Consider the following 17,306-nt stretch of genomic DNA (forward strand, 5'->3'; position numbering starts at 1 on the left):
CTCTGCTGTCAGGCAAGAGCAGAAACCATAAAAAGCTTACAGCACCTGGTATTCCCAGGCGGTCTCCCATCCAAGTACTAACCAGGCCGGCCCCTGCTTAGCATCCGAGATCGGACGAGATCGGGCGTTTTCAGGGTAGTATGGCTGTAAGCTGCCAGGTCAACTGAAAAGATCCTATTTGAAGGCGACGCAGGCCAAACTAGCCTCCAGCAAAAAGTGTCAAACAGCGCCCTCTGCTGTCAGGCAAGAGCAGAAACCATAAAAAGCTTACAGCACCTGGTATTCCCAGGCGGTCTCCCATCCAAGTACTAACCAGGCCCGCCCCTGCTTAGCTTCCGAGATCTGACGAGATCAGGCGTTTTCAGGGTAGTATGGCTGTAAGCTGCCAGGTCAACTGAAAAGATCCTATTTGAAGGCGACGCAGGCCAAACTAGACTCCAGCAAAAAGTGTCAAACAGCGCCCTCTGCTGTCAGGCAAGAGCAGAAACCATAAAAAGCTTACAGCACCTGGTATTCCCAGGCGGTCTCCCATCCAAGTACTAACCAGGCCCGCCCCTGCTTAGCTTCCGAGATCGGACGAGATCGGGCGTTTTCAGGGTAGTATGGCCGTAAGCTGCCAGGTCAACTGAAAAGATCCTATTTGAAGGTGACGCAGGCCAAACTAGACTCCAGCAAAAAGTGTCAAACAGTGCCCTCTGCTGTCAGGCAAGAGCAGAAACCATAAAAAGCTTACAGCACCTGGTATTCCCAGGCGGTCTCCCATCCAAGTACTAACCAGGCCCGCCCCTGCTTAGCTTCCGAGATCGGACGAGATCGGGCGTTTTCAGGGTAGTATGGCGGTAAGCTGCCAGGTCAACTGAAAAGATCCTATTTGAAGGCGACGCAGGCCAAACTAGACTCCAGCAAAAAGTGTCAAACAGCGCCCTCTGCTGTCAGGCAAGAGCAGAAACTATAAAAACCTTACAGCACCTGGTATTCCCAGGCGGTCTCCCATCCAAGTACTAACCAGGCCCACCCCTGCTTAGCTACCGAGATCGGACGAGATCGGGCGTTTTCAAGGTAGTATGGCCGTAAGCTGCCAGGTCGACTGAAAAGATCCTATTTGAAGGCGACGCAGGCCAAACTAGACTCGAGCAAAAAGTGTCAAACAGCGCCCTCTGCTGTCAGGCAAGAGCAGAAACCATAAAAAGCTTACAGGACCTGGTATTCCCAGGCGGTCTCCCATCCAAGTACTAACCAGGCCCGCCCCTGCTTAGCTTCCGAGATCGGGCGTTTTCAGGGTAGTATAGCCGTAAGCTGCCAGGTCAACTGAAAAGATCCTATTTGAAGGTGACGCAGGCCAAACTAGACTCCAGCAAAAAGTGTCAAACAGCGCCCTCTGCTGTCAGGCAAGAGCAGAAACCATAAAAAGCTTACAGCACCTGGTATTACCAGGGGGTCTCCCATCCAAGTACTAACCAGGCCCTCCCCTGCTTAGCTTCCGAGATCGGACGAGATCGGGCGTTTTCAGGGTAGTATGGCCGTAAGCTGCCAGGGCAACTGAAAAGATCCTATTTGAAGGCGACACAGGCCAAATTAGACTCCAGCAAAAAGTTTCAAACAGCGCCCTCTGCTGTCAGGCAAGAGCAGAAACCATAAAAAGCTTACAGCACCTGGTATTCCCAGGCGGTCTCCAATCCAAGTACTAACCAGGCCCGCCCCTGCTTAACTTCCGAGATCGGGCGTTTTCAGGGTAGTATGGCCGTAAGCTGCCAGGTCAACTGAAAAGATCCTATTTGAAGGTGACACAGGCCAAACTAGACTCCAGCAAAAAGTGTCAAACAGCGCCCTCTGCTGTCAGGCAAGAGCAGAAACCATAAAAAGCTTACAGCACCTGGTATTCCAAGGCGGTCTCCCATCCAAGTACTAACCAGGCCCGCCCCTGCTTAGCTTCCGAGATCTGACGAGATCAGGCGTTTTCAGGGTAGTATGGCCGTAAGCTGCCAGGTCAACTGAAAAGATCCTATTTGAAGGCGACGCAGGCCAAACTAGACTCCAGCAAAAAGTGTCAAACAGCGCCCTCTGCTGTCAGGCAAGAGCAGAAACCATAAAAAGCTTACAGCACCTGGTATTCCCAGGCGGTCCCCCATCCAAGTACTAACCAGGCCCGCCCCTGCTTAGCTTCCGAGATCGGACGAGATCGGGCGTTTTCAGGGTAGTATGGCCGTAAGCTGCCAGGTCAACTGAAAAGATCCTATTTGAAGGTGACGCAGGCCAAACTAGACTCCAGCAAAAAGTGTCAAACAGTGCCCTCTGCTGTCAGGCAAGAGCAGAAACCATAAAAAGCTTACAGCACCTGGTATTCCCAGGCGGTCTCCCATCCAAGTACTAACCAGGCCCGGCCCTGCTTAGCTTCCGAGATCGGGCATTTTCAGGGTAGTATGGCCGTAAGCTGCCAGGTCAACTGAAAAGATCCTATTTGAAGGCGACGCAGGCCAAACTAGACTCCAGCAAAAAGTGTCAAACAGCGCCCTCTGCTGTCAGGCAAGAGCAGAAACCATAAAAAGCTTACAGCACCTGGTATTACCAGGCGGTCTCCCATCCAAGTACTAACCAGGCCCTCCCCTACTTAGCTTCCGAGATCGGACAAGATCGGGCGTTTTCAGGGTAGTATGGCCGTAAGCTGCCAGGGCAACTGAAAAGATCCTATTTGAAGGCGACACAGGCCAAATTAGACTCCAGCAAAAAGTTTCAAACAGCGCCCTCTGCTGTCAGGCAAGAGCAGAAACCATAAAAAGCTTACAGCACCTGGTATTCCCAGGCGGTCTCCAATCCAAGTACTAACCAGGCCCGCCCCTGCTTAACTTCCGAGATCGGACGAGATCGGGCGTTTTCAGGGTAGTATGGCCGTAAGCTGCCAGGTCAACTGAAAAGATCCTATTTGAAGGTGACGCAGGCCCAACTAGACTCCAGCAAAAAGTGTCAAACAGCACCCTCTGCTGTCAGGCAAGAGCAGAAACCATAAAAAGCTTACAGCACCTGGTATTCCAAGGCGGTCTCCCATCCAAGTACTAACCAGGCCCGCCCCTGCTTAGCTTCCGAGATCGGACGAGATCGGGCGTTTTCAGGGTAGTATGGCCGTAAGCTGCCAGGTCAACTGAAAAGATCCTATTTGAAGGTGACGCAGGCCAAACTAGACTCCAGCAAAAAGTGTCAAACAGCGCCCTCTGCTGTCAGGCAAGAGCAGAAACAATAAAAAGCTTACAGCACCTGGTATTCCCAGGCGGTCTCCCATCCAAGTACTAACCAGGCCCGCCCCTGCTTAGCTTCCGAGATCGGGCGTTTTCAGGGTAGTATGGCCGTAAGCTGCCAGGTCAACTGAAAAGATCCTATTTGAAGGTGACGCAGGCCAAACTAGACTCCAGCAAAAAGTGTCAAACAGTGCCCTCTGCTGTCAGGCAAGAGCAGAAACCATAAAAAGCTTACAGCACCTGGTATTCCCAGGCGGTCTCCCAACCAAGTACTAACCAGGCCGGCCCCTGCTTAGCATCCGAGATCGGACGAGATCGGGCGTTTTCAGGGTAGTATGGCTGTAAGCTGCCAGGTCAACTGAAAAGATCCTATTTGAAGGCGACGCAGGCCAAACTAGCCTCCAGCAAAAAGTGTCAAACAGCGCCCTCTGCTGTCAGGCAAGAGCAGAAACCATAAAAAGCTTACAGCACCTGGTATTCCCAGGCGGTCTCCCATCCAAGTACTAACCAGGCCCGCCCCTGCTTAGCTTCCGAGATCTGACGAGATCAGGCGTTTTCAGGGTAGTATGGCTGTAAGCTGCCAGGTCAACTGAAAAGATCCTATTTGAAGGCGACGCAGGCCAAACTAGACTCCAGCAAAAAGTGTCAAACAGCGCCCTCTGCTGTCAGGCAAGAGCAGAAACCATAAAAAGCTTACAGCACCTGGTATTCCCAGGCGGTCTCCCATCCAAGTACTAACCAGGCCCGCCCCTGCTTAGCTTCCGAGATCGGACGAGATCGGGCGTTTTCAGGGTAGTATGGCCGTAAGCTGCCAGGTCAACTGAAAAGATCCTATTTGAAGGTGACGCAGGCCAAACTAGACTCCAGCAAAAAGTGTCAAACAGTGCCCTCTGCTGTCAGGCAAGAGCAGAAACCATAAAAAGCTTACAGCACCTGGTATTCCCAGGCGGTCTCCCATCCAAGTACTAACCAGGCCCGCCCCTGCTTAGCTTCCGAGATCGGACGAGATCGGGCGTTTTCAGGGTAGTATGGCCCTAAGCTGCCAGGTCGACTGAAAAGATCCTATTTGAAGGCGACGCAGGCCAAACTAGACTCGAGCAAAAAGTGTCAAACAGCGCCCTCTGCTGTCAGGCAAGAGCAGAAACCATAAAAAGCTTACAGCACCTGGTATTCCCAGGCGGTCTCCCATCCAAGTACTAACCAGGCCCGCCCCTGCTTAGCTTCCGAGATCGGGCGTTTTCAGGGTAGTATGGCCGTAAGCTGCCAGGTCAACTGAAAAGATCCTATTTGAAGGTGACGCAGGCCAAACTAGACTCCAGCAAAAAGTGTCAAACAGCGCCCTCTGCTGTCAGGCAAGAGCAGAAACCATAAAAAGCTTACAGCACCTGGTATTACCAGGGGGTCTCCCATCCAAGTACTAACCAGGCCCTCCCCTACTTAGCTTCCGAGATCGGACGAGATCGGGCGTTTTCAGGGTAGTATGGCCGTAAGCTGCCAGGGCAACTGAAAAGATCCTATTTGAAGGCGACACAGGCCAAATTAGACTCCAGCAAAAAGTTTCAAACAGCACCCTCTGCTGTCAGGCAAGAGCAGAAACCATAAAAAGCTTACAGCACCTGGTATTCCCAGGCGGTCTCCAATCCAAGTACTAACCAGGCCCGCCCCTGCTTAACTTCCGAGATCGGGCGTTTTCAGGGTAGTATGGCCGTAAGCTGCCAGGTCAACTGAAAAGATCCTATTTGAAGGTGACACAGGCCAAACTAGACTCCAGCAAAAAGTGTCAAACAGCGCCCTCTGCTGTCAGGCAAGAGCAGAAACCATAAAAAGCTTACAGCACCTGGTATTCCAAGGCGTTCTCCCATCCAAGTAATAACCAGGCCCGCCCCTGCTTAGCTTCCGAGATCTGACGAGATCAGGCGTTTTCAGGGTAGTATGGCCGTAAGCTGCCAGGTCAACTGAAAAGATCCTATTTGAAGGCGACGCAGGCCAAACTAGACTCCAGCAAAAAGTGTCAAACAGCGCCCTCTGCTGTCAGGCAAGAGCAGAAACCATAAAAAGCTTACAGCACCTGGTATTCCCAGGCGGTCCCCCATCCAAGTACTAACCAGGCCCGCCCCTGCTTAGCTTCCGAGATCGGACGAGATCGGGCGTTTTCAGGGTAGTATGGCCGTAAGCTGCCAGGTCAACTGAAAAGATCCTATTTGAAGGTGACGCAGGCCAAACTAGACTCCAGCAAAAAGTGTCAAACAGTGCCCTCTGCTGTCAGGCAAGAGCAGAAACCATAAAAAGCTTACAGCACCTGGTATTCCCAGGCGGTCTCCCATCCAAGTACTAACCAGGCCCGGCCATGCTTAGCTTCCGAGATCGGGCATTTTCAGGGTAGTATGGCCGTAAGCTGCCAGGTCAACTGAAAAGATCCTATTTGAAGGCGACGCAGGCCAAACTAGACTCCAGCAAAAAGTGTCAAACAGCGCCCTCTGCTGTCAGGCAAGAGCAGAAACCATAAAAAGCTTACAGCACCTGGTATTACCAGGCGGTCTCCCATCCAAGTACTAACCAGGCCCTCCCCTACTTAGCTTCCGAGATCGGACAAGATCGGGCGTTTTCAGGGTAGTATGGCCGTAAGCTGCCAGGGCAACTGAAAAGATCCTATTTGAAGGCGACACAGGCCAAATTAGACTCCAGCAAAAAGTCTCAAACAGCGCCCTCTGCTGTCAGGCAAGAGCAGAAACCATAAAAAGCTTACAGCACCTGGTATTCCCAGGCGGTCTCCAATCCAAGTACTAACCAGGCCCGCCCCTGCTTAACTTCCGAGATCGGACGAGATCGGGCGTTTTCAGGGTAGTATGGCCGTAAGCTGCCAGGTCAACTGAAAAGATCCTATTTGAAGGTGACGCAGGCCAAACTAGACTCCAGCAAAAAGTGTCAAACAGCACCCTCTGCTGTCAGGCAAGAACAGAAACCATAAAAAGCTTACAGCACCTGGTATTCCAAGGCGGTCTCCCATCCAAGTACTAACCAGGCCCGCCCCTGCTTAGCTTCCGAGATCGGACGAGATCGGGCGTTTTCAGGGTAGTATGGCCGTAAGCTGCCAGGTCAACTGAAAAGATCCTATTTGAAGGTGACGCAGGCCAAACTAGACTCCAGCAAAAAGTGTCAAACAGCGCCCTCTGCTGTCAGGCAAGAGCAGAAACAATAAAAAGCTTACAGCACCTGGTATTCCCAGGCGGTCTCCCATCCAAGTACTAACCAGGCCCGCCCCTGCTTAGCTTCCGAGATCGGGCGTTTTCAGGGTAGTATGGCCGTAAGCTGCCAGGTCAACTGAAAAGATCCTATTTGAAGGTGACGCAGGCCAAACTAGACTCCAGCAAAAAGTGTCAAACAGTGCCCTCTGCTGTCAGGCAAGAGCAGAAACCATAAAAAGCTTACAGCACCTGGTATTCCCAGGCGGTCTCCCATCCAAGTACTAACCAGGCCGGCCCCTGCTTAGCATCCGAGATCGGACGAGATCGGGCGTTTTCAGGGTAGTATGGCTGTAAGCTGCCAGGTCAACTGAAAAGATCCTATTTGAAGGCGACGCAGGCCAAACTAGCCTCCAGCAAAAAGTGTCAAACAGCGCCCTCTGCTGTCAGGCAAGAGCAGAAACCATAAAAAGCTTACAGCACCTGGTATTCCCAGGCGGTCTCCCATCCAAGTACTAACCAGGCCCACCCCTGCTTAGCTTCCGAGATCTGACGAGATCGGGCGTTTTCAGGGTAGTATGGCCCTAAGCTGCCAGGTCGACTGAAAAGATCCTATTTGAAGGCGACGCAGGCCAAACTAGACTCGAGCAGAAAGTGTCAAACAGCGCCCTCTGCTGTCAGGCAAGAGCAGAAACCATAAAAAGCTTACAGCACCTGGTATTCCCAGGCGGTCTCCCATCCAAGTACTAACCAGGCCCGCCCCTGCTTAGCTTCCGAGATCTGACGAGATCAGGCGTTTTCAGGGTAGTATGGCCGTAAGCTGCCAGGTCAACTGAAAAGATCCTATTTGAAGGCGACGCAGGCCAAACTAGACTCCAGCAAAAAGTGTCAAACAGCGCCCTCTGCTGTCAGGCAAGAGCAGAAACCATAAAAAGCTTACAGCACCTGGTATTCCCAGGCGGTCTCCCATCCAAGTACTAACCAGGCCCGCCCCTGCTTAGCTTCCGAGATCGGACGAGATCGGGCGTTTTCAGGGTAGTATGGCCGAAGCTGCCAGGTCAACTGAAAAGATCCTATTTGAAGGTGACGCAGGCCAAACTAGACTCCAGCAAAAAGTGTCAAACAGCGCCCTCTGCTGTCAGGCAAGAGCAGAAACCATAAAAAGCTTACAGCACCTGGTATTCCCAGGCGGTCTCCCATCCAAGTACTAACCAGGCCCGCCCCTGCTTAGCTTCCGAGATCGGGCGTTTTCAGGGTAGTATGGCCGTAAGCTGCCAGGTCAACTGAAAAGATCCTATTTGAAGGCGACGCAGGCCAAACTAGACTCCAGCAAAAAGTGTCAAACAGCGCCCTCTGCTGTCAGGCAAGAGCAGAAACCATAAAAAGCTTACAGCACCTGGTATTACCAGGCGGTCTCCCATCCAAGTACTAACCAGGCCCTCCCCTACTTAGCTTCCGAGATCGGACGAGATCGGGCGTTTTCAGGGTAGTATGGCCGTAAGCTGCCAGGGCAACTGAAAAGATCCTATTTGAAGGCGACACAGGCCAAATTAGACTCCAGCAAAAAGTTTCAAAAAGCGCCCTCTGCTGTCAGGCAAGAGCAGAAACCATAAAAAGCTTACAGCACCTGGTATTCCCAGGCGGTCTCCAATCCAAGTACTAACCAGGCCCGCCCCTGCTTAACTTCCGAGATCGGACGAGATCGGGCGTTTTCAGGGTAGTATGGCCGTAAGCTGCCAGGTCAACTGAAAAGATCCTATTTGAAGGTGACGCAGGCCAAACTAGACTCCAGCAAAAAGTGTCAAACAGCGCCCTCTGCTGTCAGGCAAGAGCAGAAACCATAAAAAGCTTACAGCACCTGGTATTCTAAGGCGGTCTCCCATCCAAGTACTAACCAGGCCCGCCCCTGCTTAGCTTCCGAGATCGGACGAGATCGGGCGTTTTCAGGGTAGTATGGCCCTATGCTGCCAGGTCGACTGAAAAGATCGTATTTGAAGGCGACGCAGGCCAAACTAGACTCGAGCAAAAAGTGTCAAACAGCGCCCTCTGCTGTCAGGCAAGAGCAGAAACCATAAAAAGCTTACAGCACCTGGTATTCCCAGGCGGTCTCCCATCCAAGTACTAACCAGGCCCGCCCCTGCTTAGCTTCCGAGATCGGGCGTTTTCAGGGTAGTATGGCCGTAAGCTGCCAGGTCAACTGAAAAGATCCTATTTGAAGGTGACGCAGGCCAAACTAGACTCCAGCAAAAAGTGTCAAACAGCGCCCTCTGCTGTCAGGCAAGAGCAGAAACCATAAAAAGCTTACAGCACCTGGTATTACCAGGCGGTCTCCCATCCAAGTACTAACCAGGCCCGCCCCTGCTTAGCTTCCGAGATCGGACGAGATCGGGCGTTTTCAGGGTAGTATGGCCGTAAGCTGCCAGGTCAACTGAAAAGATCCTATTTGAAGGTGACGCAGGCCAAACTAGACTCCAGCAAAAAGTGTCAAACAGCGCCCTCTGCTGTCAGGCAAGAGCAGAAACAATAAAAAGCTTACAGCACCTGGTATTCCCAGGCGGTCTCCCATCCAAGTACTAACCAGGCCCGCCCCTGCTTAGCTTCCGAGATCGGGTGTTTTCAGGGTAGTATGGCCGTAAGCTGCCAGGACAACTGAAAAGATCCTATTTGAAGGCGACGCAGGCCAAACTAGACTCGAGCAAAAAGTGTCAAACAGCGCCCTCTGCTGTCAGGCAGGAGCAGAAACCATAAAAAGCTTACAGCACCTGGTATTCCCAGGCGGTCTCCCATCCAAGTACTAACCAGGCCCGCCCCTGCTTAGCTTCCGAGGTCGGACGAGATCGGGCGTTTTGAGGGTAGTATGGCCGTAAGCTGCCAGGGCAACTGAAAAGATCCTATTTGAACGCGACGCAGGCAAAACTAGACTACAGCAAAAAGTGTCAAACAGCGCCCTCTGCTGTCAGGCAAGAGCAGAAACCATAAAAAGCTTACAGCACCTGGTATTCCCAGGCGGTCTCCCATCCAAGTACTAACCAGGCCCGCCCCTGCTTAGCTTCCGAGATCGGACGAGATCGGGCGTTTTCAGGGTAGTATGGCCGTAAGCTGCAAAGACAACTGAAAAGATCTTATTTGAAGGCGACGCAGGCCAAACTAGACTCCAGCAAAAAGTGTCAAACAGCGCCCTCTGCTGTCAGGCAAGAGCAGAAACCATAAAAATCTTACAGCATCTGGTATTCCCAGGCGGTCTCCCATCCAAGTAATAACCAGGCCCGCCCCTGCTTAGCTTCCGAGATCGGACGAGATTGGGCGTTTTCAGGGTAGTATGGCCGTAAGCTGCCAGGGCAACTGAAAAGATCCTATTTGAAGGCAACGCAGGCCAAACTAGACTCCAGCAAAAAGTGGCAAACAGCGCCCCCTGCTGTCAGGCAAGAGCAGAATCCATAAAAAGCTTACAGCACCTGGTATTCCCAGGCGGTCTCCCATCCAAGTACTAACCAGGCCCGCCCCTGCTTAGCTTCCGACATCGGACGAGATCGGGCGTTTTCAGGGTAGTATGGCTGTAAGCTGCCAGGTCAACTGAAAAGATCCTATTTGAAGGCGACGCAGGCCAAACTAGACTCCAGCAAAAAGTGTCAAACAGCGCCCTCTGCTGTCAGGCAAGAGCAGAAACCATAAAAAGCTTACAGCACCTGGTATTCCCAGGCGGTCTCCCATCCAAGTACGAACCAGGCACACCCCTGCTTAGCTTCCGAGATCGGGCGTTTTCAGGGTAGTATGGCCGTAAGCTGCCAGGGCAACTGAAAAGATCCTATTTTAAGGCGACGCAGGCCAAACTAGACGCCAGCAAAAAGTGTCAAAAAGCGCCCTCTGCTGTCAGGCAAGAGCAGAAACCATAAAAAGCTTACAGCACCTGGTATTCCCAGGCGGTCTCCCATCCAAGTACTAACCAGGCCCGCCCCTGCTTAGCTTCCGAGATCGGACGAGATCGGGCATTTTCAGGGTAGTATGGCCGTAAGCTGCCAGGGCAACTGAAAAGATCCTATTTGAAGGCGACGCAGGCCAAACTAGACTCCAGCAAAAAGTGTCAAACAGCGCCCTCTGCTGTCAGGCAAGAGCAGAAACCATAAAAAGCTTACAGCACCTGGTATTCCCAGGCGGTCTCCCATCTAAGTACTAACCAGGCCCGCCCCTGCTTAGCTTCCGAGATCGGACGAGATCGGGCGTTTTCAGGGTAGTATGGCGGTAAGCTGCCAGGTCAACTGAAAAGATCCTATTTGAAGGCGACGCAGGCCAAACTAGACTCCAGCAAAAAGTGTCAAACAGCGCCCTCTGCTGTCAGGCAAGAGCAGAAACTATAAAAACCTTACAGCACCTGGTATTCCCAGGCGGTCTCCCATCCAAGTACTAACCAGGCCCGCCCCTGCTTAGCTACCGAGATCGGACGAGATCGGGCGTTTTCAGGGTAGTATGGCCGTAAGCTGCCAGGACAACGGAAAAGATCTTATTTGAAGGCGACACAGGCCAAACTAGATCCAGCAAAAAGTGTCAAACAGCGCCCTCTGCTGTCAGGCTAGAGCAGAAACCATAAAAAGCTTACAGCACCTGGTATTCCCAGGCGGTCTCCCATCCAAGTACTAACCAGGCCCGCCCGTGCTTAGCTTCCGAGATCGGACGAGATCGGGCGTTTTCAAGGTAGTATGGCCGTAAGCTGCCAGGGCAACTGAAAAGATCCTATTTGAAGGCGACGCAGGCCAAATTAGACTCCAGCAAAAAGTGTCAAACAGCGCCCTCTGCTGTCAGGCAAGAGCAGAAACCATAAAAAGCTTCCAGCACCTGGTATTCCCAGGCGGTCTCCCATCCAAGTACTAACCAGGCCCGCCCCTGCTTAGCTTCAGAGATCGGGCGTTTTCAGGGTAGTATGGCCATAAGCTGCCAGGTCAACTGAAAAGATCCTATTTGAAGGTGACGCAGGCCCAACTAGACTCCAGCAAAAAGTGTCAAACAGCACCCTCTGCTGTCAGGCAAGAGCAGAAACCATAAAAAGCTTACAGCACCTGGTATTCCAAGGCGGTCTCCCATCCAAGTACTAACCAGGCCCGCCCCTGCTTAGCTTCCGAGATCGGACGAGATCGGGCGTTTTCAGGGTAGTATGGCCGTAAGCTGCCAGGTCAACTGAAAAGATCCTATTTGAAGGTGACGCAGGCCAAACTAGACTCCAGCAAAAAGTGTCAAACAGCGCCCTCTGCTGTCAGGCAAGAGCAGAAACAATAAAAAGCTTACAGCACCTGGTATTCCCAGGCGGTCTCCCATCCAAGTACTAACCAGGCCCGCCCCTGCTTAGCTTCCGAGATCGGGCGTTTTCAGGGTAGTATGGCCGTAAGCTGCCAGGTCAACTGAAAAGATCCTATTTGAAGGTGACGCAGGCCAAACTAGACTCCAGCAAAAAGTGTCAAACAGTGCCCTCTGCTGTCAGGCAAGAGCAGAAACCATAAAAAGCTTACAGCACCTGGTATTCCCAGGCGGTCTCCCAACCAAGTACTAACCAGGCCGGCCCCTGCTTAGCATCCGAGATCGGACGAGATCGGGCGTTTTCAGGGTAGTATGGCTGTAAGCTGCCAGGTCAACTGAAAAGATCCTATTTGAAGGCGACGCAGGCCAAACTAGCCTCCAGCAAAAAGTGTCAAACAGCGCCCTCTGCTGTCAGGCAAGAGCAGAAACCATAAAAAGCTTACAGCACCTGGTATTCCCAGGCGGTCTCCCATCCAAGTACTAACCAGGCCCGCCCCTGCTTAGCTTCCGAGATCTGACGAGATCAGGCGTTTTCAGGGTAGTATGGCTGTAAGCTGCCAGGTCAACTGAAAAGATCCTATTTGAAGGCGACGCAGGCCAAACTAGACTCCAGCAAAAAGTGTCAAACAGCGCCCTCTGCTGTCAGGCAAGAGCAGAAACCATAAAAAGCTTACAGCACCTGGTATTCCCAGGCGGTCTCCCATCCAAGTACTAACCAGGCCCGCCCCTGCTTAGCTTCCGAGATCGGACGAGATCGGGCGTTTTCAGGGTAGTATGGCCGTAAGCTGCCAGGTCAACTGAAAAGATCCTATTTGAAGGTGACGCAGGCCAAACTAGACTCCAGCAAAAAGTGTCAAACAGTGCCCTCTGCTGTCAGGCAAGAGCAGAAACCATAAAAAGCTTACAGCACCTGGTATTCCCAGGCGGTCTCCCATCCAAGTACTAACCAGGCCCGCCCCTGCTTAGCTTCCGAGATCGGACGAGATCGGGCGTTTTCAGGGTAGTATGGCCCTAAGCTGCCAGGTCGACTGAAAAGATCCTATTTGAAGGCGACGCAGGCCAAACTAGACTCGAGCAAAAAGTGTCAAACAGCGCCCTCTGCTGTCAGGCAAGAGCAGAAACCATAAAAAGCTTACAGCACCTGGTATTCCCAGGCGGTCTCCCATCCAAGTACTAACCAGGCCCGCCCCTGCTTAGCTTCCGAGATCGGGCGTTTTCAGGGTAGTATGGCCGTAAGCTGCCAGGTCAACTGAAAAGATCCTATTTGAAGGTGACGCAGGCCAAACTAGACTCCAGCAAAAAGTGTCAAACAGCGCCCTCTGCTGTCAGGCAAGAGCAGAAACCATAAAAAGCTTACAGCACCTGGTATTACCAGGGGGTCTCCCATCCAAGTACTAACCAGGCCCTCCCCTACTTAGCTTCCGAGATCGGACGAGATCGGGCGTTTTCAGGGTAGTATGGCCGTAAGCTGCCAGGGCAACTGAAAAGATCCTATTTGAAGGCGACACAGGCCAAATTAGACTCCAGCAAAAAGTTTCAAACAGCACCCTCTGCTGTCAGGCAAGAGCAGAAACCATAAAAAGCTTACAGCACCTGGTATTCCCAGGCGGTCTCCAATCCAAGTACTAACCAGGCCCGCCCCTGCTTAACTTCCGAGATCGGGCGTTTTCAGGGTAGTATGGCCGTAAGCTGCCAGGTCAACTGAAAAGATCCTATTTGAAGGTGACACAGGCCAAACTAGACTCCAGCAAAAAGTGTCAAACAGCGCCCTCTGCTGTCAGGCAAGAGCAGAAACCATAAAAAGCTTACAGCACCTGGTATTCCAAGGCGTTCTCCCATCCAAGTAATAACCAGGCCCGCCCCTGCTTAGCTTCCGAGATCTGACGAGATCAGGCGTTTTCAGGGTAGTATGGCCGTAAGCTGCCAGGTCAACTGAAAAGATCCTATTTGAAGGCGACGCAGGCCAAACTAGACTCCAGCAAAAAGTGTCAAACAGCGCCCTCTGCTGTCAGGCAAGAGCAGAAACCATAAAAAGCTTACAGCACCTGGTATTCCCAGGCGGTCCCCCATCCAAGTACTAACCAGGCCCGCCCCTGCTTAGCTTCCGAGATCGGACGAGATCGGGCGTTTTCAGGGTAGTATGGCCGTAAGCTGCCAGGTCAACTGAAAAGATCCTATTTGAAGGTGACGCAGGCCAAACTAGACTCCAGCAAAAAGTGTCAAACAGTGCCCTCTGCTGTCAGGCAAGAGCAGAAACCATAAAAAGCTTACAGCACCTGGTATTCCCAGGCGGTCTCCCATCCAAGTACTAACCAGGCCCGGCCATGCTTAGCTTCCGAGATCGGGCATTTTCAGGGTAGTATGGCCGTAAGCTGCCAGGTCAACTGAAAAGATCCTATTTGAAGGCGACGCAGGCCAAACTAGACTCCAGCAAAAAGTGTCAAACAGCGCCCTCTGCTGTCAGGCAAGAGCAGAAACCATAAAAAGCTTACAGCACCTGGTATTACCAGGCGGTCTCCCATCCAAGTACTAACCAGGCCCTCCCCTACTTAGCTTCCGAGATCGGACAAGATCGGGCGTTTTCAGGGTAGTATGGCCGTAAGCTGCCAGGGCAACTGAAAAGATCCTATTTGAAGGCGACACAGGCCAAATTAGACTCCAGCAAAAAGTCTCAAACAGCGCCCTCTGCTGTCAGGCAAGAGCAGAAACCATAAAAAGCTTACAGCACCTGGTATTCCCAGGCGGTCTCCAATCCAAGTACTAACCAGGCCCGCCCCTGCTTAACTTCCGAGATCGGACGAGATCGGGCGTTTTCAGGGTAGTATGGCCGTAAGCTGCCAGGTCAACTGAAAAGATCCTATTTGAAGGTGACGCAGGCCAAACTAGACTCCAGCAAAAAGTGTCAAACAGCACCCTCTGCTGTCAGGCAAGAGCAGAAACCATAAAAAGCTTCCAGCACCTGGTATTCCCAGGCGGTCTCCCATCCAAGTACTAACCAGGCCCGCCCCTGCTTAGCTTCAGAGATCGGGCGTTTTCAGGGTAGTATGGCCATAAGCTGCCAGGGCAACTGAAAAGATCCTATTTGAAGGCGACACAGGCCAAATTAGACTCCAGCAAAAAGTTTCAAACAGCGCCCTCTGCTGTCAGGCAAGAACAGAAACCATAAAAAGCTTACAGCACCTGGTATTCCAAGGCGGTCTCCCATCCAAGTACTAACCAGGCCCTCCCCTACTTAGCTTCCGAGATCGGACAAGATCGGGCGTTTTCAGGGTAGTATGGCCGTAAGCTGCCAGGGCAACTGAAAAGATCCTATTTGAAGGCGACACAGGCCAAATTAGACTCCAGCAAAAAGTTTCAAACAGCGCCCTCTGCTGTCAGGCAAGAACAGAAACCATAAAAAGCTTACAGCACCTGGTATTCCAAGGCGGTCTCCCATCCAAGTACTAACCAGGCCCGCCCCTGCTTAGCTTCCGAGATCGGACGAGATCGGGCGTTTTCAGGGTAGTATGGCCGTAAGCTGCCAGGTCAACTGAAAAGATCCTATTTGAAGGTGACGCAGGCCAAACTAGACTCCAGCAAAAAGTGTCAAACAGCGCCCTCTGCTGTCAGGCAAGAGCAGAAACAATAAAAAGCTTACAGCACCTGGTATTCCCAGGCGGTCTCCCATCCAAGTACTAACCAGGCCCGCCCCTGCTTAGCTTCCGAGATCGGGCGTTTTCAGGGTAGTATGGCCGTAAGCTGCCAGGTCAACTGAAAAGATCCTATTTGAAGGTGACGCAGGCCAAACTAGACTCCAGCAAAAAGTGTCAAACAGTGCCCTCTGCTGTCAGGCAAGAGCAGAAACCATAAAAAGCTTACAGCACCTGGTATTCCCAGGCGGTCTCCCATCCAAGTACTAACCAGGCCGGCCCCTGCTTAGCATCCGAGATCGGACGAGATCGGGCGTTTTCAGGGTAGTATGGCTGTAAGCTGCCAGGTCAACTGAAAAGATCCTATTTGAAGGCGACGCAGGCCAAACTAGCCTCCAGCAAAAAGTGTCAAACAGCGCCCTCTGCTGTCAGGCAAGAGCAGAAACCATAAAAAGCTTACAGCACCTGGTATTCCCAGGCGGTCTCCCATCCAAGTACTAACCAGGCCCACCCCTGCTTAGCTTCCGAGATCTGACGAGATCGGGCGTTTTCAGGGTAGTATGGCCCTAAGCTGCCAGGTCGACTGAAAAGATCCTATTTGAAGGCGACGCAGGCCAAACTAGACTCGAGCAGAAAGTGTCAAACAGCGCCCTCTGCTGTCAGGCAAGAGCAGAAACCATAAAAAGCTTACAGCACCTGGTATTCCCAGGCGGTCTCCCATCCAAGTACTAACCAGGCCCGCCCCTGCTTAGCTTCCGAGATCTGACGAGATCAGGCGTTTTCAGGGTAGTATGGCCGTAAGCTGCCAGGTCAACTGAAAAGATCCTATTTGAAGGCGACGCAGGCCAAACTAGACTCCAGCAAAAAGTGTCAAACAGCGCCCTCTGCTGTCAGGCAAGAGCAGAAACCATAAAAAGCTTACAGCACCTGGTATTCCCAGGCGGTCTCCCATCCAAGTACTAACCAGGCCCGCCCCTGCTTAGCTTCCGAGATCGGACGAGATCGGGCGTTTTCAGGGTAGTATGGCCGAAGCTGCCAGGTCAACTGAAAAGATCCTATTTGAAGGTGACGCAGGCCAAACTAGACTCCAGCAAAAAGTGTCAAACAGCGCCCTCTGCTGTCAGGCAAGAGCAGAAACCATAAAAAGCTTACAGCACCTGGTATTCCCAGGCGGTCTCCCATCCAAGTACTAACCAGGCCCGCCCCTGCTTAGCTTCCGAGATCGGGCGTTTTCAGGGTAGTATGGCCGTAAGCTGCCAGGTCAACTGAAAAGATCCTATTTGAAGGCGACGCAGGCCAAACTAGACTCCAGCAAAAAGTGTCAAACAGCGCCCTCTGCTGTCAGGCAAGAGCAGAAACCATAAAAAGCTTACAGCACCTGGTATTACCAGGCGGTCTCCCATCCAAGTACTAACCAGGCCCTCCCCTACTTAGCTTCCGAGATCGGACGAGATCGGGCGTTTTCAGGGTAGTATGGCCGTAAGCTGCCAGGGCAACTGAAAAGATCCTATTTGAAGGCGACACAGGCCAAATTAGACTCCAGCAAAAAGTTTCAAAAAGCGCCCTCTGCTGTCAGGCAAGAGCAGAAACCATAAAAAGCTTACAGCACCTGGTATTCCCAGGCGGTCTCCAATCCAAGTACTAACCAGGCCCGCCCCTGCTTAACTTCCGAGATCGGACGAGATCGGGCGTTTTCAGGGTAGTATGGCCGTAAGCTGCCAGGTCAACTGAAAAGATCCTATTTGAAGGTGACGCAGGCCAAACTAGACTCCAGCAAAAAGTGTCAAACAGCGCCCTCTGCTGTCAGGCAAGAGCAGAAACCATAAAAAGCTTACAGCACCTGGTATTCTAAGGCGGTCTCCCATCCAAGTACTAACCAGGCCCGCCCCTGCTTAGCTTCCGAGATCGGACGAGATCGGGCGTTTTCAGGGTAGTATGGCCCTATGCTGCCAGGTCGACTGAAAAGATCGTATTTGAAG

At 52.2% G+C, this 17,306-nt stretch overlaps 53 non-coding genes and 23 pseudogenes across 53 annotated transcripts; all 76 read right to left on the reverse strand.

Moving 5' to 3' along the window:
* Nucleotides 1-33: 33 nt before the first annotated feature.
* LOC131132915 (5S ribosomal RNA) lies at nt 34-152 on the reverse strand. The gene has a single exon (XR_009130498.1). It is a non-coding gene; the product is annotated as a 5S ribosomal RNA (ribosomal RNA).
* A 112-nt stretch (nt 153-264) lies between these two features.
* Nucleotides 265-383, reverse strand: LOC131133805 (5S ribosomal RNA). The gene has a single exon (XR_009131081.1). It is a non-coding gene; the product is annotated as a 5S ribosomal RNA (ribosomal RNA).
* A 112-nt stretch (nt 384-495) lies between these two features.
* LOC131133436 (5S ribosomal RNA) lies at nt 496-614 on the reverse strand. Its single transcript, XR_009130877.1, has one exon. It is a non-coding gene; the product is annotated as a 5S ribosomal RNA (ribosomal RNA).
* Nucleotides 615-726: 112 nt separating this feature from the next.
* Nucleotides 727-845, reverse strand: LOC131133935 (5S ribosomal RNA). Its single transcript, XR_009131209.1, has one exon. It is a non-coding gene; the product is annotated as a 5S ribosomal RNA (ribosomal RNA).
* Nucleotides 846-957: 112 nt separating this feature from the next.
* Nucleotides 958-1,076, reverse strand: LOC131132892 (5S ribosomal RNA). The gene has a single exon (XR_009130475.1). It is a non-coding gene; the product is annotated as a 5S ribosomal RNA (ribosomal RNA).
* A 112-nt stretch (nt 1,077-1,188) lies between these two features.
* LOC131133468 (5S ribosomal RNA) lies at nt 1,189-1,297 on the reverse strand (annotated as a pseudogene).
* A 112-nt stretch (nt 1,298-1,409) lies between these two features.
* On the reverse strand, nt 1,410-1,528 carry LOC131133932 (5S ribosomal RNA). Its single transcript, XR_009131206.1, has one exon. It is a non-coding gene; the product is annotated as a 5S ribosomal RNA (ribosomal RNA).
* A 112-nt stretch (nt 1,529-1,640) lies between these two features.
* On the reverse strand, nt 1,641-1,749 carry LOC131133432 (5S ribosomal RNA; annotated as a pseudogene).
* Nucleotides 1,750-1,861: 112 nt separating this feature from the next.
* Nucleotides 1,862-1,980, reverse strand: LOC131134065 (5S ribosomal RNA). The gene has a single exon (XR_009131335.1). It is a non-coding gene; the product is annotated as a 5S ribosomal RNA (ribosomal RNA).
* Nucleotides 1,981-2,092: 112 nt separating this feature from the next.
* Nucleotides 2,093-2,211, reverse strand: LOC131133575 (5S ribosomal RNA). The gene has a single exon (XR_009130891.1). It is a non-coding gene; the product is annotated as a 5S ribosomal RNA (ribosomal RNA).
* A 112-nt stretch (nt 2,212-2,323) lies between these two features.
* On the reverse strand, nt 2,324-2,432 carry LOC131133330 (5S ribosomal RNA; annotated as a pseudogene).
* Nucleotides 2,433-2,544: 112 nt separating this feature from the next.
* On the reverse strand, nt 2,545-2,663 carry LOC131133148 (5S ribosomal RNA). The gene has a single exon (XR_009130729.1). It is a non-coding gene; the product is annotated as a 5S ribosomal RNA (ribosomal RNA).
* A 112-nt stretch (nt 2,664-2,775) lies between these two features.
* On the reverse strand, nt 2,776-2,894 carry LOC131133919 (5S ribosomal RNA). The gene has a single exon (XR_009131194.1). It is a non-coding gene; the product is annotated as a 5S ribosomal RNA (ribosomal RNA).
* Nucleotides 2,895-3,006: 112 nt separating this feature from the next.
* LOC131133776 (5S ribosomal RNA) lies at nt 3,007-3,125 on the reverse strand. Its single transcript, XR_009131053.1, has one exon. It is a non-coding gene; the product is annotated as a 5S ribosomal RNA (ribosomal RNA).
* A 112-nt stretch (nt 3,126-3,237) lies between these two features.
* On the reverse strand, nt 3,238-3,346 carry LOC131133312 (5S ribosomal RNA; annotated as a pseudogene).
* A 112-nt stretch (nt 3,347-3,458) lies between these two features.
* On the reverse strand, nt 3,459-3,577 carry LOC131132996 (5S ribosomal RNA). Its single transcript, XR_009130581.1, has one exon. It is a non-coding gene; the product is annotated as a 5S ribosomal RNA (ribosomal RNA).
* Nucleotides 3,578-3,689: 112 nt separating this feature from the next.
* On the reverse strand, nt 3,690-3,808 carry LOC131133806 (5S ribosomal RNA). Its single transcript, XR_009131082.1, has one exon. It is a non-coding gene; the product is annotated as a 5S ribosomal RNA (ribosomal RNA).
* A 112-nt stretch (nt 3,809-3,920) lies between these two features.
* LOC131133447 (5S ribosomal RNA) lies at nt 3,921-4,039 on the reverse strand. The gene has a single exon (XR_009130878.1). It is a non-coding gene; the product is annotated as a 5S ribosomal RNA (ribosomal RNA).
* A 112-nt stretch (nt 4,040-4,151) lies between these two features.
* Nucleotides 4,152-4,270, reverse strand: LOC131133815 (5S ribosomal RNA). The gene has a single exon (XR_009131091.1). It is a non-coding gene; the product is annotated as a 5S ribosomal RNA (ribosomal RNA).
* Nucleotides 4,271-4,382: 112 nt separating this feature from the next.
* LOC131133313 (5S ribosomal RNA) lies at nt 4,383-4,491 on the reverse strand (annotated as a pseudogene).
* Nucleotides 4,492-4,603: 112 nt separating this feature from the next.
* Nucleotides 4,604-4,722, reverse strand: LOC131132969 (5S ribosomal RNA). The gene has a single exon (XR_009130551.1). It is a non-coding gene; the product is annotated as a 5S ribosomal RNA (ribosomal RNA).
* Nucleotides 4,723-4,834: 112 nt separating this feature from the next.
* Nucleotides 4,835-4,943, reverse strand: LOC131133433 (5S ribosomal RNA; annotated as a pseudogene).
* A 112-nt stretch (nt 4,944-5,055) lies between these two features.
* Nucleotides 5,056-5,174, reverse strand: LOC131133290 (5S ribosomal RNA; annotated as a pseudogene).
* Nucleotides 5,175-5,286: 112 nt separating this feature from the next.
* On the reverse strand, nt 5,287-5,405 carry LOC131133586 (5S ribosomal RNA). The gene has a single exon (XR_009130894.1). It is a non-coding gene; the product is annotated as a 5S ribosomal RNA (ribosomal RNA).
* A 112-nt stretch (nt 5,406-5,517) lies between these two features.
* Nucleotides 5,518-5,626, reverse strand: LOC131133419 (5S ribosomal RNA; annotated as a pseudogene).
* A 112-nt stretch (nt 5,627-5,738) lies between these two features.
* LOC131133149 (5S ribosomal RNA) lies at nt 5,739-5,857 on the reverse strand. Its single transcript, XR_009130730.1, has one exon. It is a non-coding gene; the product is annotated as a 5S ribosomal RNA (ribosomal RNA).
* A 112-nt stretch (nt 5,858-5,969) lies between these two features.
* On the reverse strand, nt 5,970-6,088 carry LOC131133920 (5S ribosomal RNA). Its single transcript, XR_009131195.1, has one exon. It is a non-coding gene; the product is annotated as a 5S ribosomal RNA (ribosomal RNA).
* A 112-nt stretch (nt 6,089-6,200) lies between these two features.
* Nucleotides 6,201-6,319, reverse strand: LOC131133777 (5S ribosomal RNA). Its single transcript, XR_009131054.1, has one exon. It is a non-coding gene; the product is annotated as a 5S ribosomal RNA (ribosomal RNA).
* Nucleotides 6,320-6,431: 112 nt separating this feature from the next.
* LOC131133314 (5S ribosomal RNA) lies at nt 6,432-6,540 on the reverse strand (annotated as a pseudogene).
* A 112-nt stretch (nt 6,541-6,652) lies between these two features.
* On the reverse strand, nt 6,653-6,771 carry LOC131132916 (5S ribosomal RNA). Its single transcript, XR_009130499.1, has one exon. It is a non-coding gene; the product is annotated as a 5S ribosomal RNA (ribosomal RNA).
* A 112-nt stretch (nt 6,772-6,883) lies between these two features.
* Nucleotides 6,884-7,002, reverse strand: LOC131133768 (5S ribosomal RNA). Its single transcript, XR_009131045.1, has one exon. It is a non-coding gene; the product is annotated as a 5S ribosomal RNA (ribosomal RNA).
* A 112-nt stretch (nt 7,003-7,114) lies between these two features.
* LOC131133790 (5S ribosomal RNA) lies at nt 7,115-7,233 on the reverse strand. Its single transcript, XR_009131067.1, has one exon. It is a non-coding gene; the product is annotated as a 5S ribosomal RNA (ribosomal RNA).
* Nucleotides 7,234-7,345: 112 nt separating this feature from the next.
* Nucleotides 7,346-7,463, reverse strand: LOC131133121 (5S ribosomal RNA). Its single transcript, XR_009130702.1, has one exon. It is a non-coding gene; the product is annotated as a 5S ribosomal RNA (ribosomal RNA).
* A 112-nt stretch (nt 7,464-7,575) lies between these two features.
* LOC131133315 (5S ribosomal RNA) lies at nt 7,576-7,684 on the reverse strand (annotated as a pseudogene).
* Nucleotides 7,685-7,796: 112 nt separating this feature from the next.
* Nucleotides 7,797-7,915, reverse strand: LOC131132951 (5S ribosomal RNA). The gene has a single exon (XR_009130533.1). It is a non-coding gene; the product is annotated as a 5S ribosomal RNA (ribosomal RNA).
* A 112-nt stretch (nt 7,916-8,027) lies between these two features.
* LOC131133921 (5S ribosomal RNA) lies at nt 8,028-8,146 on the reverse strand. The gene has a single exon (XR_009131196.1). It is a non-coding gene; the product is annotated as a 5S ribosomal RNA (ribosomal RNA).
* Nucleotides 8,147-8,258: 112 nt separating this feature from the next.
* Nucleotides 8,259-8,377, reverse strand: LOC131133115 (5S ribosomal RNA). Its single transcript, XR_009130696.1, has one exon. It is a non-coding gene; the product is annotated as a 5S ribosomal RNA (ribosomal RNA).
* Nucleotides 8,378-8,489: 112 nt separating this feature from the next.
* Nucleotides 8,490-8,598, reverse strand: LOC131133316 (5S ribosomal RNA; annotated as a pseudogene).
* Nucleotides 8,599-8,710: 112 nt separating this feature from the next.
* LOC131134037 (5S ribosomal RNA) lies at nt 8,711-8,829 on the reverse strand. The gene has a single exon (XR_009131307.1). It is a non-coding gene; the product is annotated as a 5S ribosomal RNA (ribosomal RNA).
* Nucleotides 8,830-8,941: 112 nt separating this feature from the next.
* Nucleotides 8,942-9,050, reverse strand: LOC131133279 (5S ribosomal RNA; annotated as a pseudogene).
* A 112-nt stretch (nt 9,051-9,162) lies between these two features.
* Nucleotides 9,163-9,281, reverse strand: LOC131133991 (5S ribosomal RNA). Its single transcript, XR_009131263.1, has one exon. It is a non-coding gene; the product is annotated as a 5S ribosomal RNA (ribosomal RNA).
* Nucleotides 9,282-9,393: 112 nt separating this feature from the next.
* On the reverse strand, nt 9,394-9,512 carry LOC131133458 (5S ribosomal RNA). Its single transcript, XR_009130879.1, has one exon. It is a non-coding gene; the product is annotated as a 5S ribosomal RNA (ribosomal RNA).
* Nucleotides 9,513-9,624: 112 nt separating this feature from the next.
* Nucleotides 9,625-9,743, reverse strand: LOC131133356 (5S ribosomal RNA; annotated as a pseudogene).
* Nucleotides 9,744-9,855: 112 nt separating this feature from the next.
* On the reverse strand, nt 9,856-9,974 carry LOC131134040 (5S ribosomal RNA). Its single transcript, XR_009131310.1, has one exon. It is a non-coding gene; the product is annotated as a 5S ribosomal RNA (ribosomal RNA).
* Nucleotides 9,975-10,086: 112 nt separating this feature from the next.
* On the reverse strand, nt 10,087-10,195 carry LOC131133486 (5S ribosomal RNA; annotated as a pseudogene).
* A 112-nt stretch (nt 10,196-10,307) lies between these two features.
* LOC131133712 (5S ribosomal RNA) lies at nt 10,308-10,426 on the reverse strand. The gene has a single exon (XR_009130991.1). It is a non-coding gene; the product is annotated as a 5S ribosomal RNA (ribosomal RNA).
* Nucleotides 10,427-10,538: 112 nt separating this feature from the next.
* LOC131132873 (5S ribosomal RNA) lies at nt 10,539-10,657 on the reverse strand. The gene has a single exon (XR_009130455.1). It is a non-coding gene; the product is annotated as a 5S ribosomal RNA (ribosomal RNA).
* Nucleotides 10,658-10,769: 112 nt separating this feature from the next.
* LOC131134058 (5S ribosomal RNA) lies at nt 10,770-10,888 on the reverse strand. The gene has a single exon (XR_009131328.1). It is a non-coding gene; the product is annotated as a 5S ribosomal RNA (ribosomal RNA).
* Nucleotides 10,889-10,999: 111 nt separating this feature from the next.
* LOC131133872 (5S ribosomal RNA) lies at nt 11,000-11,118 on the reverse strand. The gene has a single exon (XR_009131149.1). It is a non-coding gene; the product is annotated as a 5S ribosomal RNA (ribosomal RNA).
* Nucleotides 11,119-11,230: 112 nt separating this feature from the next.
* LOC131133565 (5S ribosomal RNA) lies at nt 11,231-11,339 on the reverse strand (annotated as a pseudogene).
* A 112-nt stretch (nt 11,340-11,451) lies between these two features.
* Nucleotides 11,452-11,570, reverse strand: LOC131133778 (5S ribosomal RNA). Its single transcript, XR_009131055.1, has one exon. It is a non-coding gene; the product is annotated as a 5S ribosomal RNA (ribosomal RNA).
* A 112-nt stretch (nt 11,571-11,682) lies between these two features.
* On the reverse strand, nt 11,683-11,791 carry LOC131133317 (5S ribosomal RNA; annotated as a pseudogene).
* Nucleotides 11,792-11,903: 112 nt separating this feature from the next.
* On the reverse strand, nt 11,904-12,022 carry LOC131132997 (5S ribosomal RNA). Its single transcript, XR_009130582.1, has one exon. It is a non-coding gene; the product is annotated as a 5S ribosomal RNA (ribosomal RNA).
* A 112-nt stretch (nt 12,023-12,134) lies between these two features.
* LOC131133807 (5S ribosomal RNA) lies at nt 12,135-12,253 on the reverse strand. The gene has a single exon (XR_009131083.1). It is a non-coding gene; the product is annotated as a 5S ribosomal RNA (ribosomal RNA).
* A 112-nt stretch (nt 12,254-12,365) lies between these two features.
* On the reverse strand, nt 12,366-12,484 carry LOC131133469 (5S ribosomal RNA). The gene has a single exon (XR_009130880.1). It is a non-coding gene; the product is annotated as a 5S ribosomal RNA (ribosomal RNA).
* A 112-nt stretch (nt 12,485-12,596) lies between these two features.
* On the reverse strand, nt 12,597-12,715 carry LOC131133816 (5S ribosomal RNA). Its single transcript, XR_009131092.1, has one exon. It is a non-coding gene; the product is annotated as a 5S ribosomal RNA (ribosomal RNA).
* A 112-nt stretch (nt 12,716-12,827) lies between these two features.
* Nucleotides 12,828-12,936, reverse strand: LOC131133318 (5S ribosomal RNA; annotated as a pseudogene).
* A 112-nt stretch (nt 12,937-13,048) lies between these two features.
* On the reverse strand, nt 13,049-13,167 carry LOC131132970 (5S ribosomal RNA). The gene has a single exon (XR_009130552.1). It is a non-coding gene; the product is annotated as a 5S ribosomal RNA (ribosomal RNA).
* Nucleotides 13,168-13,279: 112 nt separating this feature from the next.
* Nucleotides 13,280-13,388, reverse strand: LOC131133434 (5S ribosomal RNA; annotated as a pseudogene).
* Nucleotides 13,389-13,500: 112 nt separating this feature from the next.
* LOC131133291 (5S ribosomal RNA) lies at nt 13,501-13,619 on the reverse strand (annotated as a pseudogene).
* Nucleotides 13,620-13,731: 112 nt separating this feature from the next.
* LOC131133598 (5S ribosomal RNA) lies at nt 13,732-13,850 on the reverse strand. The gene has a single exon (XR_009130895.1). It is a non-coding gene; the product is annotated as a 5S ribosomal RNA (ribosomal RNA).
* Nucleotides 13,851-13,962: 112 nt separating this feature from the next.
* Nucleotides 13,963-14,071, reverse strand: LOC131133420 (5S ribosomal RNA; annotated as a pseudogene).
* Nucleotides 14,072-14,183: 112 nt separating this feature from the next.
* LOC131133150 (5S ribosomal RNA) lies at nt 14,184-14,302 on the reverse strand. The gene has a single exon (XR_009130731.1). It is a non-coding gene; the product is annotated as a 5S ribosomal RNA (ribosomal RNA).
* Nucleotides 14,303-14,414: 112 nt separating this feature from the next.
* LOC131133922 (5S ribosomal RNA) lies at nt 14,415-14,533 on the reverse strand. Its single transcript, XR_009131197.1, has one exon. It is a non-coding gene; the product is annotated as a 5S ribosomal RNA (ribosomal RNA).
* Nucleotides 14,534-14,645: 112 nt separating this feature from the next.
* On the reverse strand, nt 14,646-14,754 carry LOC131133566 (5S ribosomal RNA; annotated as a pseudogene).
* Nucleotides 14,755-14,866: 112 nt separating this feature from the next.
* On the reverse strand, nt 14,867-14,985 carry LOC131133010 (5S ribosomal RNA). Its single transcript, XR_009130595.1, has one exon. It is a non-coding gene; the product is annotated as a 5S ribosomal RNA (ribosomal RNA).
* A 112-nt stretch (nt 14,986-15,097) lies between these two features.
* Nucleotides 15,098-15,216, reverse strand: LOC131133780 (5S ribosomal RNA). The gene has a single exon (XR_009131057.1). It is a non-coding gene; the product is annotated as a 5S ribosomal RNA (ribosomal RNA).
* A 112-nt stretch (nt 15,217-15,328) lies between these two features.
* On the reverse strand, nt 15,329-15,437 carry LOC131133319 (5S ribosomal RNA; annotated as a pseudogene).
* Nucleotides 15,438-15,549: 112 nt separating this feature from the next.
* Nucleotides 15,550-15,668, reverse strand: LOC131132917 (5S ribosomal RNA). The gene has a single exon (XR_009130500.1). It is a non-coding gene; the product is annotated as a 5S ribosomal RNA (ribosomal RNA).
* Nucleotides 15,669-15,780: 112 nt separating this feature from the next.
* Nucleotides 15,781-15,899, reverse strand: LOC131133769 (5S ribosomal RNA). The gene has a single exon (XR_009131046.1). It is a non-coding gene; the product is annotated as a 5S ribosomal RNA (ribosomal RNA).
* A 112-nt stretch (nt 15,900-16,011) lies between these two features.
* Nucleotides 16,012-16,130, reverse strand: LOC131133791 (5S ribosomal RNA). The gene has a single exon (XR_009131068.1). It is a non-coding gene; the product is annotated as a 5S ribosomal RNA (ribosomal RNA).
* A 112-nt stretch (nt 16,131-16,242) lies between these two features.
* Nucleotides 16,243-16,360, reverse strand: LOC131133122 (5S ribosomal RNA). Its single transcript, XR_009130703.1, has one exon. It is a non-coding gene; the product is annotated as a 5S ribosomal RNA (ribosomal RNA).
* Nucleotides 16,361-16,472: 112 nt separating this feature from the next.
* Nucleotides 16,473-16,581, reverse strand: LOC131133321 (5S ribosomal RNA; annotated as a pseudogene).
* Nucleotides 16,582-16,693: 112 nt separating this feature from the next.
* Nucleotides 16,694-16,812, reverse strand: LOC131132952 (5S ribosomal RNA). The gene has a single exon (XR_009130534.1). It is a non-coding gene; the product is annotated as a 5S ribosomal RNA (ribosomal RNA).
* A 112-nt stretch (nt 16,813-16,924) lies between these two features.
* Nucleotides 16,925-17,043, reverse strand: LOC131133923 (5S ribosomal RNA). The gene has a single exon (XR_009131198.1). It is a non-coding gene; the product is annotated as a 5S ribosomal RNA (ribosomal RNA).
* Nucleotides 17,044-17,155: 112 nt separating this feature from the next.
* Nucleotides 17,156-17,274, reverse strand: LOC131133116 (5S ribosomal RNA). Its single transcript, XR_009130697.1, has one exon. It is a non-coding gene; the product is annotated as a 5S ribosomal RNA (ribosomal RNA).
* Nucleotides 17,275-17,306: the final 32 nt, after the last annotated feature.

This window comes from Doryrhamphus excisus, chromosome 7, assembly GCF_030265055.1.
Source record: "Doryrhamphus excisus isolate RoL2022-K1 chromosome 7, RoL_Dexc_1.0, whole genome shotgun sequence".
Classification (NCBI taxonomy): Eukaryota; Metazoa; Chordata; class Actinopteri; order Syngnathiformes; family Syngnathidae; genus Doryrhamphus; species Doryrhamphus excisus.